At 36.0% G+C, this 12,183-nt stretch overlaps 1 non-coding gene and 1 pseudogene across 1 annotated transcript; one reads left to right on the forward strand and one right to left on the reverse strand.

The window, feature by feature from the left end:
- LOC141714302 (uncharacterized) overlaps positions 1 to 9,302 on the reverse strand; it is a 43,668-nt pseudogene extending 34,366 nt beyond the window's left edge.
- An 88-nt stretch (positions 9,303 to 9,390) lies between these two features.
- Positions 9,391 to 9,497, forward strand: LOC141716018 (small nucleolar RNA R71). The gene has a single exon (XR_012572753.1). It is a non-coding gene; the product is annotated as a small nucleolar RNA R71 (small nucleolar RNA).
- The last annotated feature ends 2,686 nt before the right edge of the window (positions 9,498 to 12,183 follow it).

Here is a 12,183-nt window from a genome sequence, read left to right on the forward strand (position 1 = left end):
TAAACTTTATAGGCTGTTCTTTCTAATGAATATCCCAAAAAAATTGCTTCAAAAACTTTAGAGTCAAATTTTCCCACATATTCAGAGTTGTCTTTTAGAATATAACATTTGCTTCCAAACACATGTAGATGCTTCACTGTAGGCTTCCTGTTAGACATGATTGAGTATGGTGATTTGCCATGAGCTTTGTTGATGAGATATCTGTTTTGAGTGTAGCATGCAGTATTAACAGCCTCTTCCCAAAAACTAGTTGGCAACTGAGCATCTTGTAGCAAAGTTCTAGCAGCTTCAACCAATGTTCTATTTTTCCTCTCAACTACTCCATTCTATTGAGGTGTTCTAGCTGCTGAAAATTCTTGAACAATGTATTTGCTTTTGCAGAATTCACAAACTTCCAGTTAAGCAAATTCCAGATTGGGCATGTCTCTCACAAGTTCCTTCTTGACTAGGGTGTTGATTGCTTTGAAATTCAAGTGAGATAGTTTTTTTATGCCACAATTTGCTTTGCTCTTCTGATGCCTTGGTGTAGAAACAACACATTCCATCCTTATTTGTTGAGTTTAAGTCTGCAACAAACAAGCTTCCCTTTCTTACTCCTTTAAGAGCAATTTCACTAGTCTTTTTGCTAATAAAAGCACAATCTTCTTTGTTGAAAACAACTTGAAAACCTCTGTCTGCAAATTGACTAACACTTAGGAGATTTACTTCTAATCCAGCAACTAGTGGTACATCTTTAATGAAAACATTTCCAGAAACAATCTTGCCATATCCCATTGTGAATCCTTTGCTGTTGTCTCCAAAGGTTACCAAAGGGCCAACCATCTCCCCAAATTGTGATAGCGGGGCCTTATCACCTGTCATATGCCTGGAGCATCCACTATCAATGATCCATATGACCTTCTTTCCTTTGCCCTGCACATAATGAGGATTAAGTGTGTTTAGCTACCCAAACTGTGTTGGGTACTTTCTTCATGTTAACTGATTTTGCAGAAGTAGAATGAGAATTTTGAGATAAAATGGAATTCATAGACTGTTGAGCATTTTCCCTTTCAGATATAGAACCAACTTTTGATTCTATGAGATCAATTCTCAATTTGTAGCAACTCTTCATCACTTTCATGTTGTAGGGAATGCAATCAAACTTGTCACAGAATGAATAGGGATCATTTACCTTAGCTTCATTGTACTTGCAGACTCCTTCAGGTGGATTGCTAATAGTCTTTTTACAAAGATGAGTTAGGTGATTCATTGATCCACAATTCTCACACTTCTTTCTAGGAGCATCTGCAACATAAGCAAAATTATTGCTTTTGTTTATCCCAATCTTTCCATTTCTATTATTCTTTTTCCTTTTGACCTGTTTAGCTTTAATCTCCTTCACAGGCTCCTTAGTTTCTTGATTGGCTTTTGGTGTTTCAACAGAGATGGAAGACTGAGTTGTCTCATCATTTTTCTTTTGCTTGTCCTCATCAGCTATCTCTTGTTTGATGATCAACTCTTCTTCACTGAAGTTCACCTCACATGCCTTGAACAAAGGTGATTCAACTTTCTTCAAAATAATTGGAACATCTTCAGTTTGAGTTGATTTCCCTTTGTCACTGACAGACTTCCTCTTGTTGTTCAAATCCTCATAATCAAGACCAATGGCAATGTTTGCACATGGTTTGTTCTTTTCATGATATTGTCAAATCAACTCAGAAGCATTTTTGAAGGATTTCAGCTTCACTTCATTCTTCTCCATCCTTTCTCTCAACACTGCTTCAATTTCAATTGCACACTTTAATTTATTCTTTAAGTATGCAATTTCTTGTTTAGCAGCATCAAGCTCAACCAACAACAATTCAGTCTCTTGTTTTTCACTCTCAACTTTTTTATTGATCTCTTTCAATTTGCTAACTTCCTCATTTGCAGCAACCATGCTTGTATGAATGTGGAACATTACTGTGCTCATCTTTTCAACAGTTTCCTTATATTGACTCACATTTAAATCAATTGTGGTGAGAGTTGGTACCTGTGATTTAGATGATGAAGAGTCTCCTTACTCCAAGGCCATGAGTGCATAGTTTCCAACTTCATCATCTTCATCATTATCTGAATCATCCCAGCACTTGCCCTCAGCAATATAAGCTTTCCCTTGTTGCTTCTTTAGAAGAGCATCATACTTTGCTTCCAATTCAAGATAGGCCTTGTCTTTCTTTGTTTTCTTAGGTTTCCTACATTCTGTAGCAAAATGGCCCAACTCATCACAGTTAAAGCATCTTATTTTTGATCTATCAACAGATTCAGTTTTGTAGCCAATTTTGCTATCAGGAGCGTACTTCCCTTTTCCTTTCCAGCTGCTGTCTTTGTTGAAGAACTGTCCTTTGCTTTTGAAAAATCTTGGTTTCTTTACTCTAATATTAGAGAATTTTCTAGCCAAGTAAGCCATTGATTTGTCTAGCTCATCAAGCTCATCAAGAGTGTAGAACTCATCTTCTTCATCCAATTCCAGTATGACTTGCTCTTCAGTGTCATTGACTCTTTTCTCACTTGTAGGAATGACTAGAGTTGGGGATCTTTGCTCATCATTAAAAGTATGGCCTTCATTCACAATCAGTGCACTTGAGCCATCCATTACATATCCTTGACCAACCCTTAATGACCTCTTTTGAATCATTTCAAGTTCATAAGTTTTCAGAACCCTATAGAGCACTTCCAGTGTGATTCTACTCAAATCCCTTCCTTCTCTGATTGCAGAGATCTTTTGTTCCAAATGGTCAGGGAGAGTGAGCAAGAATTTCAAATTCACTTCTTCAACATCATAAAATTTATCATGAAGTTGCAAGTCATTTATCAACTTATTAAACCTTTCAAACACATCAGTAATACCTTCCTTTGGTTTAGCCATAAAACCCTCATACTGAGAAATCAATATCCTTCTTTGATTTGACCTAACCTCCTCAGTTCCTTCATAAAGTATTTCAATCTTTTCCCAGATCTGTTTAGCAGTGTCACAGTTGACAATGTTATTATACATTACATTGTCAAGTGACTCAATTAGTATCAGTTGCAAAGCACTGTCTAGGGAAACTTTCTCTCTTTCAGGTTCAGTATACTCAGAAGGATCCTTGGGAGCATAATGAGCTGGAATAACCATATCTCCATCTGTGGTTTCCTCAACTCTAACTACAGGAGTGAAGGGCCCATTCTTGAGGATACCAATGTAAAGGTGATTGGTCATTCTTATAAACAGCAACATTTTCTTTTTCCATAAAGTGTAATTGGCCTTATCAAAGGGAGGAATCTTGATAATATTGATTTTATGTGTATTTATTTTTCCAAGATCTAATCTGTTTACTTTCAGATTTTGCTCTGATACCACTTGTTAGGTATGAATACAACATAGAGGGGGGGGTGAATGTGTTTTGGCTTAAATGTTTGATTTTCGATTGACTTAGGCTTTAGCAGTTGGTTGTTGTTAATGATTTAGTAAAATGGATGTTAAACATAAATAGCTGAGCAAATATGTAAAACAAAAATCTTCAAAACTCACTTAATTTTATATTAAAAATCAAGCAGTGTTTTGCTACAAAATTTCTAAGTTCTTGTTTTAGAACTTAGCTTCTTTCTTGAGAGAGAACACACAACTTTTCTAATCTGATTGTTCTTCACTACTTAACTAGAGGACCGGTGTTAACTTTATAACTCAGTTAACTGCTGGTTTATACACTGGATAATAAACATGCTATTAGCTTTTCTAAACTGTCACTTGTCATTTCTATTTATAGAAAATCAAATCTTCCATTTCTGGCTTAGCATATCTTTAGCTTCCCGTGATTACTTTAATCTCCTCTGTCAGTTAATCTTTGTCGTTGATCTTGCACATCTCTCAAGCTGCTTTTTGTAGACTTGTCAATCCAGCTGTGTGAATTGTTTGTTGATTTGCAACCTTGGATATTGAACTGTTCTACAATTCTGTACTTAGAGAAATTTCTTCACTTCGAGATCTCCAATTAATCCGTAGAGAACTCGACATCTCGATAGGCATGTTGGCTTGTCGATATCTCTGAAACTTCATTGTTGCCTAGACTTATCGATAACTCTGAGTTCTCTAGTGAATTTTGGTTTATCGATAACTCAGAATTCTCTAATGGACTTTGGCTTATCGATAACTCAGAGTACTCTAATGAATGTTTACTTATCGATATCTCTGAGTTCTCGACAGACAATTCCTGAGTTCTCTACACCCGGTGGATGTTGCTTATCCGTCGAGTAGTGATGGTTTATCCGTCGAGTAGACATTCCTCATCCGTCGAGTAGATATTGCTCGTCCGTCGGGTAGATGTTACTCATCCGTCGGTACTCTCTGGAGTTTAAATGACTTCTCGATAAGTCGTTCTGGAGTTCTCGAATGATTTCTCTATAACATTAATTCTGTGACTTGTAGAGATCTTGACTTAGAATGTTTTACACCAAACAGATTTATTCAACTCCAAGATTCTTCATAATTCTTCTGAGGCATGATCTTCTTGATCTTCTTCCAGATAGAATTCTTAGGCTTGACACTGTTCAGAGAAAAATGCTCCAGTCTGCTCCATTTATATTTTACAGACATTAAGTGTTACAAGTATGAATTACAGATGAAGGTTACAATATAACTAATCTTAGGGTTGTCAGTATGACTTAGTCTTGTTATGATACAGGCATGTCTTGCACAACAACCTCTTCCTCGGAATCGACTGGCAACTCTAAAAATGGTTTGAGATGTTGTCCATTAACTTTGACTATTTCACCATTTTTAAGATTTTCAATTTCAATAGCACCATGAGGAAAAACTACTTTAACAATGTATGGCCCCTCCCATCTAGATCTCAATTTTCCGGGAAATAAATGAAGTCGAGAATTGTACAAAAGAACCTTTTGACCGGGAGAAAAGGATTTTCTCAAAATTGATTTATCATGAAAAACTTTGGTTCTTTCTTTATAGATTCTAGCATTTTCATAAGCATCATTTCTCATTTCTTCTATCTCAGACAATTACAACTTCCTATGACTACGGGCAGTGGGTAAATTAAAATTCAACTCCCTAATGGCCCAGAAGGCTCGATGTTCAAGTTCAACCGGCAAATGACAAGCTTTACAAAACACAAGCCGATAAGGAGACATACCCAAGATAGTCTTAAACGCGGTCCTATAGGCCCATAAAGCATTTATCAACTTAGTTGACCAATCCTTCCTATTCGAGTTGACAGTCTTTTCTAAAATCTGTTTGATTTGCCTATTTGAGACTTCAACTTGACCACTAGTTTGAGGATGATAAGGGGTGGCCAATTTATGAGTGATCGAGTACTTTTTTAAGAGAGACGCAAAATGATGGTTCTTGAAATGTTTGCCTTGATCACTAATGATAGCTCTAGGTGTACCGAATCGAGAAAATATATTCTCTTTTAAGAATTTAAGAACGGCCTTGTTATCATTAGACTTAGTTGGAATGGCCACAACCCACTTAGACGCATAATCGACCGCTAAGAGAATGTAGAGGTTGCCAAATGAGCAAGGAAATGGACCCATAAAATCTATCCCCCAAACATCAAAAATTTTGATAATTAGGATCGGATTCATTGGCATCATATTATGTCTTGTGATCTTTCCTAAGTGTTGACACCTACTACAAGCAGCACAGAATTCTGCGGAATCCTTACACAAACTAGGCCAATAGAAACCACTTTGGAGTATCTTGGCAGCCGTCTTTTTGGCACTAAAATGACCTCCACAAGCTTGATCATGACAGAAAGAAAGGACACTTCTAAACTCGTGATTTAGGACACACCTTCTAAAGATTCATTCAAAGGCAAGTCAACGGTTGACTCTACTACCAATTGAGAAAGATGATCGGCAATGACATTTTCAGACCCCTTCTTATCCCTAATTTCTAGGTCAAATTCTCAGAGCAACAAGATCCACCTAATCAAACGAGCTTTTGAGTCTATTTTCGAGAAAAGATATCGAAGGGCGGCATGATCGGTGTAAACAATGAGTTTCGAACCAATAAGATAAGACCTAAACTTCTCGAGGGCAAATACTACGGCTAGAAGCTCTTTTTCGGTGGTTGAGTAATTAAGTTGGGCATCATTTAAGGTCTTGCTAGCGTAGTATATGACATGAGGCATCTTATTGATTCGTTGCCCTAAAACTGCTCCAACTGCATAATCGAAGGCATCACACATCAACTCAAAAGGCTCATTCCAATCGGGAGATTTAATTATCGGGGATGCAGTCATTTCTTTTCTTAAGGTGTTCAAAAGATTGTAAACAATCACTATTGAACTCGAATTTGACATCTTTGGAAAGAAGATTGGTCAAGAGTCTTGCCTTTTTACTAAAATCCTTAATGAAACGCCTATAAAAACCCGCATGTCCTAAAAATGAGCGAATTGCTTTGACCAATTTTGGTGGAGGGAGACTAGCAATGAGATCAATTTTAGCTTTATCAACTTCAATTCCCTTTTCTGAGATTTTATGACCAAGGACGATTCCTTCTTTAACCATGAAATGACATTTTTCCCAATTAAGAACGAGGTTCGTTTTTTTACACCTTTTCAAAACTAGGTCAAGGTGGTTTAGACACTGATGAAAAGAAGAACCAAATATAGAAAAGTCATCTATGAAAATTTCTAGTAATTTACCTACCATATCGGAAAAAAATGCTCATCATGCATCGTTGAAATGTCGCAGGGGCCGTGGTCAAACCAAAAGCTAGACGACGATAAGCGAACGTTCCGAAAGGACATGTGAATGTGGTCTTTTCTTGATCTTCGGGAGCAATGGGGATTTGAAAATAGCCGGAAAAACCATCTAGGAAACAATAATAGGAATGACCCGCTAACCTTTCTAACATTTGATCGATGAATGGTAAAGGAAAGTGATCTTTTCTAGTGGCAGAATTGAGTTTCCTATAATCTATACACACTGTCCAACCAGATTGAACATGAGTGGGAACTTGCTCATCATTCTCGTTGGTCACTACAGTAATACCCGATTTCTTAGGTACTACTTGAATCGGACTCACCCACGAGCTATCAGAAATGGGAAAGATGATCCCATTATCTAGGCACTTAAGAATTTCCTTCCTAACAACTTCCATCAAAGTTGGATTCAACCTCCTTTATGGCTCCCTAACTGGTTTAGCATCATCAACCAAGTGAATTCTATGTTGGACAATTACCAGACTAATTCCTTTAATATCAGAAATACTCCAACCTATGGCTTCCTTTTCTCTTTAAGCACACTTAAAAGTTCCTCTTCTTGAGATGCGGTCAAATTAAAAGCAATTATGACGGGAAAAGATTTATTAGGACCAAGAAACGTGTACTTAAGAGTGTTAGGAAGAGGTTTGAGTTCTAATTCTGGTGGACTTGGCTCAACTGGTTCACTAACTTGATAAAGGGATAAAGGGAGTGGTTCAAGCTCTTGGTTAGTTGTAGGAATGGTGGACTCTAACATCTCATTGACCTCATTAGTGTAATCGGAATCAACCCAATTTTGACCAAAATAATTTAAGCAAAAGTCAAGAGCATCATCGACACTCATGGTTTCATGATCAAGCATTTTATCAATTAAATTAATTTCCATGTGTTGGTCAAAATAGTCATTGGGTTGGTTCCCAACATGAAAAATATTGAGATCAATGGTCATATTTCCAAATGTTAGTTTCGTTAAACCGTTCCTACAATTAATCAAAGAATTGGATGTGGCTAGAAGAGGTCTTCCTAGAATGATAGTATTTGATTTTTAGGATTTTTGACCGGTTTAGTTTCTAGGACCACAAAATCAACGGGAAAAACAAAATCACCAACCTTAATCAACACGTCTTCAATTATTCCCTTAGGAATTTTGATAGAACGGTCGGCTAATTGAAGTGTGACATTGGTCTTTTGAAGTTCACCTAGAACGAGTTCTTGGTACACAGAATATGGAAGAAGATTCACACTAGCACCTAAGTCAAGTAAAGCTTTGTCAACAAAAGTGTTGCCTATGACACAAGAAATACTAGGACAACCGGGGTCCTTATACTTCATGGGAATTTCATTCGAGAGAATCGAACTAACTTGATATGTCAAAAAGGCTTTCTTCGGAACATGAGTGGTTCGCTTATGAGTACACAACTCTTTTACAAATTTAGCATATGAAGGAATTTGTTGAATGGCATCTATAAGAGGAATGTTGACCTTTACTTGCTTGAAAACTTCTAAGATCTTGTCTACTTGAGCCGATTGTTTGTTCGAAATAAGTCATTGAGGATACAGAGCTTTCGGTGTAAAGACTCTTTCAGTAGACAAATTGGGGCTAGGTTTCGAAAGTGGTGCAATCGAATGAGGTGTTTCGCTAGACTCGAAATTCTCGGGTTGCTTTGAGTGATCTAGACTCGGACTTAAAGGTGAAGGATTAGGTTTCGAACTCGAATTCTCTTCTTCGTTATCATCAACACTAACTCGATTTCTCACTTAATTTCCCGACCATAGAGAGATGATGGCGTTCACATCATGAGGTCTTTGATTAAGCGAAAATTTAGGATTCACCTCGGGTTGACTTGGAAACTTATTCTTCTCGCGCTCACAAATCATGTTAGCTAATTGACCCATTTGAACCTCTAACTTAGATATGGCTTGGGCATTGGAATTCAATAATTGCCTATCTTGGGTCATGGTTTGCATGAAGGCTTGTTGAGATTGGGTCAGATTTGTTTGAGATTTTAGCAAAGCCTCAATACTCTTTTCTAAGGAATTAAGTCTCTTATCTGAATCATTAAACCCGGGAGGATTCAAGGGTGCTTGAATTGGGTTTGGATAAGGATTTTGACTAGAAGTGGGATAAGAGTTTGGATTAGGCTTTTGAAAAGTGGGTTGAGGAGATTGGTAGTTTTGGCCTTGGGTCCATGAAAAATTTGGGTGGTTCTTCCACCCGGGATTGTATGTGGGTGCAAAAGGGTCATTCCTAGGTCGAGGTTGAAACATAGCATTCACTTGCTCAAACTCTTGAAAGTTTTGAGGTCCATGACTATGAGAGTTATAGTTCACACACATAGACGCTTGGGAAGGGGCATTAGTGGTTTCTAAAGCTTCTAATCTTCTAGTGAGAGTAGCTAACTTCACTTCGGTTTCTATATAATTACCAACTAAATGCAAGCCTTTGTTAGCTAATGAACCGAGTGTTTCATTGTGCTTACTAGGCTCCCTATTCGGCTCCCTAGTAGACTCCCACAACATGGTCTTTTCTGCTAGTTCCTCGAAAAATTCCCAACCTTGATCCTCGTCTTTTTCCATGAATTTGCCTTGACACATAGACTCTAACAACGCGATTATAGAACTATCTAAGGCCTCATAAACAATCTTACAAAGTCTCCACTTTTTTATTCCGTGGCGGGGACATTGGGACAACAGATTTTTAAATCTATCAAAATATTTCCAAAAGGACTCATTTTCCTTTTGATGAAATTGATTAATCTCATTTGTAAGTCTCGTAGTCTAATGGTTTGGAATATATTTTTTTAGAAAAATGACAAAGAATCCCTCCCAAGTTGAAATAGAAATAACCGGTAGGCTATATAACCATTTTTTAGCATTTTCTTTAAGAGCGAAATTGATTAATCTAAGCCTAATGGAATCCTCGGTCAATTGCTGGAGTTTTTGTAAGGCACAATCCTCCTCGAATTTATGAATAAAAATATACGGATCCTCACCTTCAATCCCGGTAAATTTAGGTAACATGCTAATATGATGACCTTTAATTTCAAAATTATTGCCATTAACCGGTGGAAGAGTAATACAAGAAGGTTGGGCTGAACGGGCGGGGTAACAACGATCCTTAAGAGAAACTGCCATGTTTACTACGGGTTCAAGAATTTCTACGGGTTCTGATTTTGATGAGGAAGTACGCTCAATTGGTCTCACTAACCTAGAGGAATTATCTCTAATCCACGTAGTATGCATAAACAGGATATGAACCAAGTAGCAAATAAGTACAAGAATTTAAAACACGCAAAAGAAAGGGTAAAAAATTGAAAGAAAAATTCTAAATCTATGGTTCCCTAAAAAAAACTCTAGACTTGCTCCTAACAAAAAGATATTACTAAAATTCACAAAACTAAAAGTATTCTTTCTGATTGGCCAGGTAGGTGCAAGCATTGCCAAGAGGCTAAACACCAGCCTAGTCACCAATCTAAATGGCCAGGTAAGCTTTCGCTAGCCTAGACACCAAAGAATGAATATTTAGAGATTTGATCGTTTCAGGTTTTCTTTCTAGTTGAGCGCGACGTCCTAGGGGCTAATGTCTACTTAATTTTATTAAAAAGGCTATGGTATGCAAAATGATGAATTTAATGGTTGTGGGCCAAGGAAAGAGTGATGAAATCCCTCCCCTTATCTTGTGATGAGATTTTGCCCTTAAAATTTATTTAAATGATGCAACACACAACGAGATATAAAAGCTATAAACAAGTATGGATGCTTTAAACTACGTGTCCTAACTAAAGAAAAGAAGAGATTTAACGTACCTTGGGTCCTCCAGCAATCACCACAATTTATAAGGTACGGAAAATTAAAAACAAGAAAATAAAATCTAAGATGATGTGCTCCTAAGTGATTAAATGCATGATGCAACAATTATGTATTTAACTAATTTTTTTTATTTTTTTGAATTTTCAATTTTTTTATAGAACTAGTGAAAAATACGAAAAGAGAGAGATATGGTTTACCGAAGCAAGCTTCCAAAAATTACTTAGAGCATTGGCAATTTCCGAAGTTCCAACGAGCTTTCCGAATCTTCAATTTCCTAGAAAAATTAAACAAAGAGAGCAAGAAAAACTAATTCGAAAAATTAAAAATTAAGGCGCGAAAAATAATTATAGTCCCCGGCAGCGGCGCCAAAAACTTGATGTACAAAAAATAAGCATTTTAAATTACAAGCGCACAATTCATCGTTTTAATATTTTGAGATTCATTCCACAAGGAATACAACTTTTTCGCATTACTTAACAAAAATTTTAACAAATTTTTGATTTACTTAAATAACAAAGATATTAATTACAAGGAGAAAAAAAATAAGAAGAGACAAAGTCTAAATTTGGAAAGCAAATAAAACAAATAATTAAAATGAGTGAAACAATAATTGAAGTATTTAATACCGAACCATGAAGATAATGATTAATTAATGGTTGGACTATTTACCTATGTATATTAACTAAAACAAGAATGTGACAGGGAAAATTAAGGGAACAAAATAGACATATAAAAGGTGGTCAATAATAATAAAACAGAGACATTGATTATACTAATTAAAGCTACTGAAATAGGAATTAAATTGCACTTAACATAACAACACAAATTAATTGTCAAAACTTAATGACTACAGTTATTAACTAAGTACTATTAGTACTACTACAACTACGACTTTAACAAAAAAACAAGAGGTATGTTGGAACATGGGCTTGGGCCAGCAATGGTCAAAAATTAAATGGGCTAAGTGCTAATTAAAGTAAAGCAAAGAAAAAGAAATTGCGCCAAGAATATCTACATAAAATGTTTTAGTTTGGACCAGGAAGAGATCAGACCCAACATACTAATTAATATGAAAATGGGTTTGAGAAAAGTGACAATTACATAATTAAATTTAAAACAAAATAACACTACTTGACTAATACATTCTAGCAACATCAATGGACTAACAGTAAATATATGTAAAAAATCAAGATACGTCGAGAAGAAGCGGGAAAAAAAGAAATAAAACAAAAATAAATAAATTAAAATAAACTAACGAAATAAAAAGAACTCATGAATAAGACAATGCTACCACTAAACACAAGTAAACATAAAAAAAGTAAAGAAAGCGAAATAACAGAAAAAATTGAACTCCACTGAGAATGTAAAGCATAGTTAAACACACATATATAAATAAATTCTATGAGTTCGAAGGCTTTAAAATAAGCATCCAAAGCGGAAAACAGGTTTGTGCCGGAGCAATTTATAATCGGGAGAATTAACCTCTAACACCAAGTAAGCTGGTGAAGAAGTATAATAGACTGAATAAGTTGAGTTACCGGAATACTAGATTACACCAACATTAAAACTAAGTCTAAAGTTTAAATCGCTAATTTTAACACAACTCTTTTAGAAAATTAACTCATTAGTAAAGCTAAATTTAAAAAGG

Source organism: Apium graveolens, chromosome 3 (assembly GCF_009905375.1).
Source record: "Apium graveolens cultivar Ventura chromosome 3, ASM990537v1, whole genome shotgun sequence".
Classification (NCBI taxonomy): Eukaryota; Viridiplantae; Streptophyta; class Magnoliopsida; order Apiales; family Apiaceae; genus Apium; species Apium graveolens.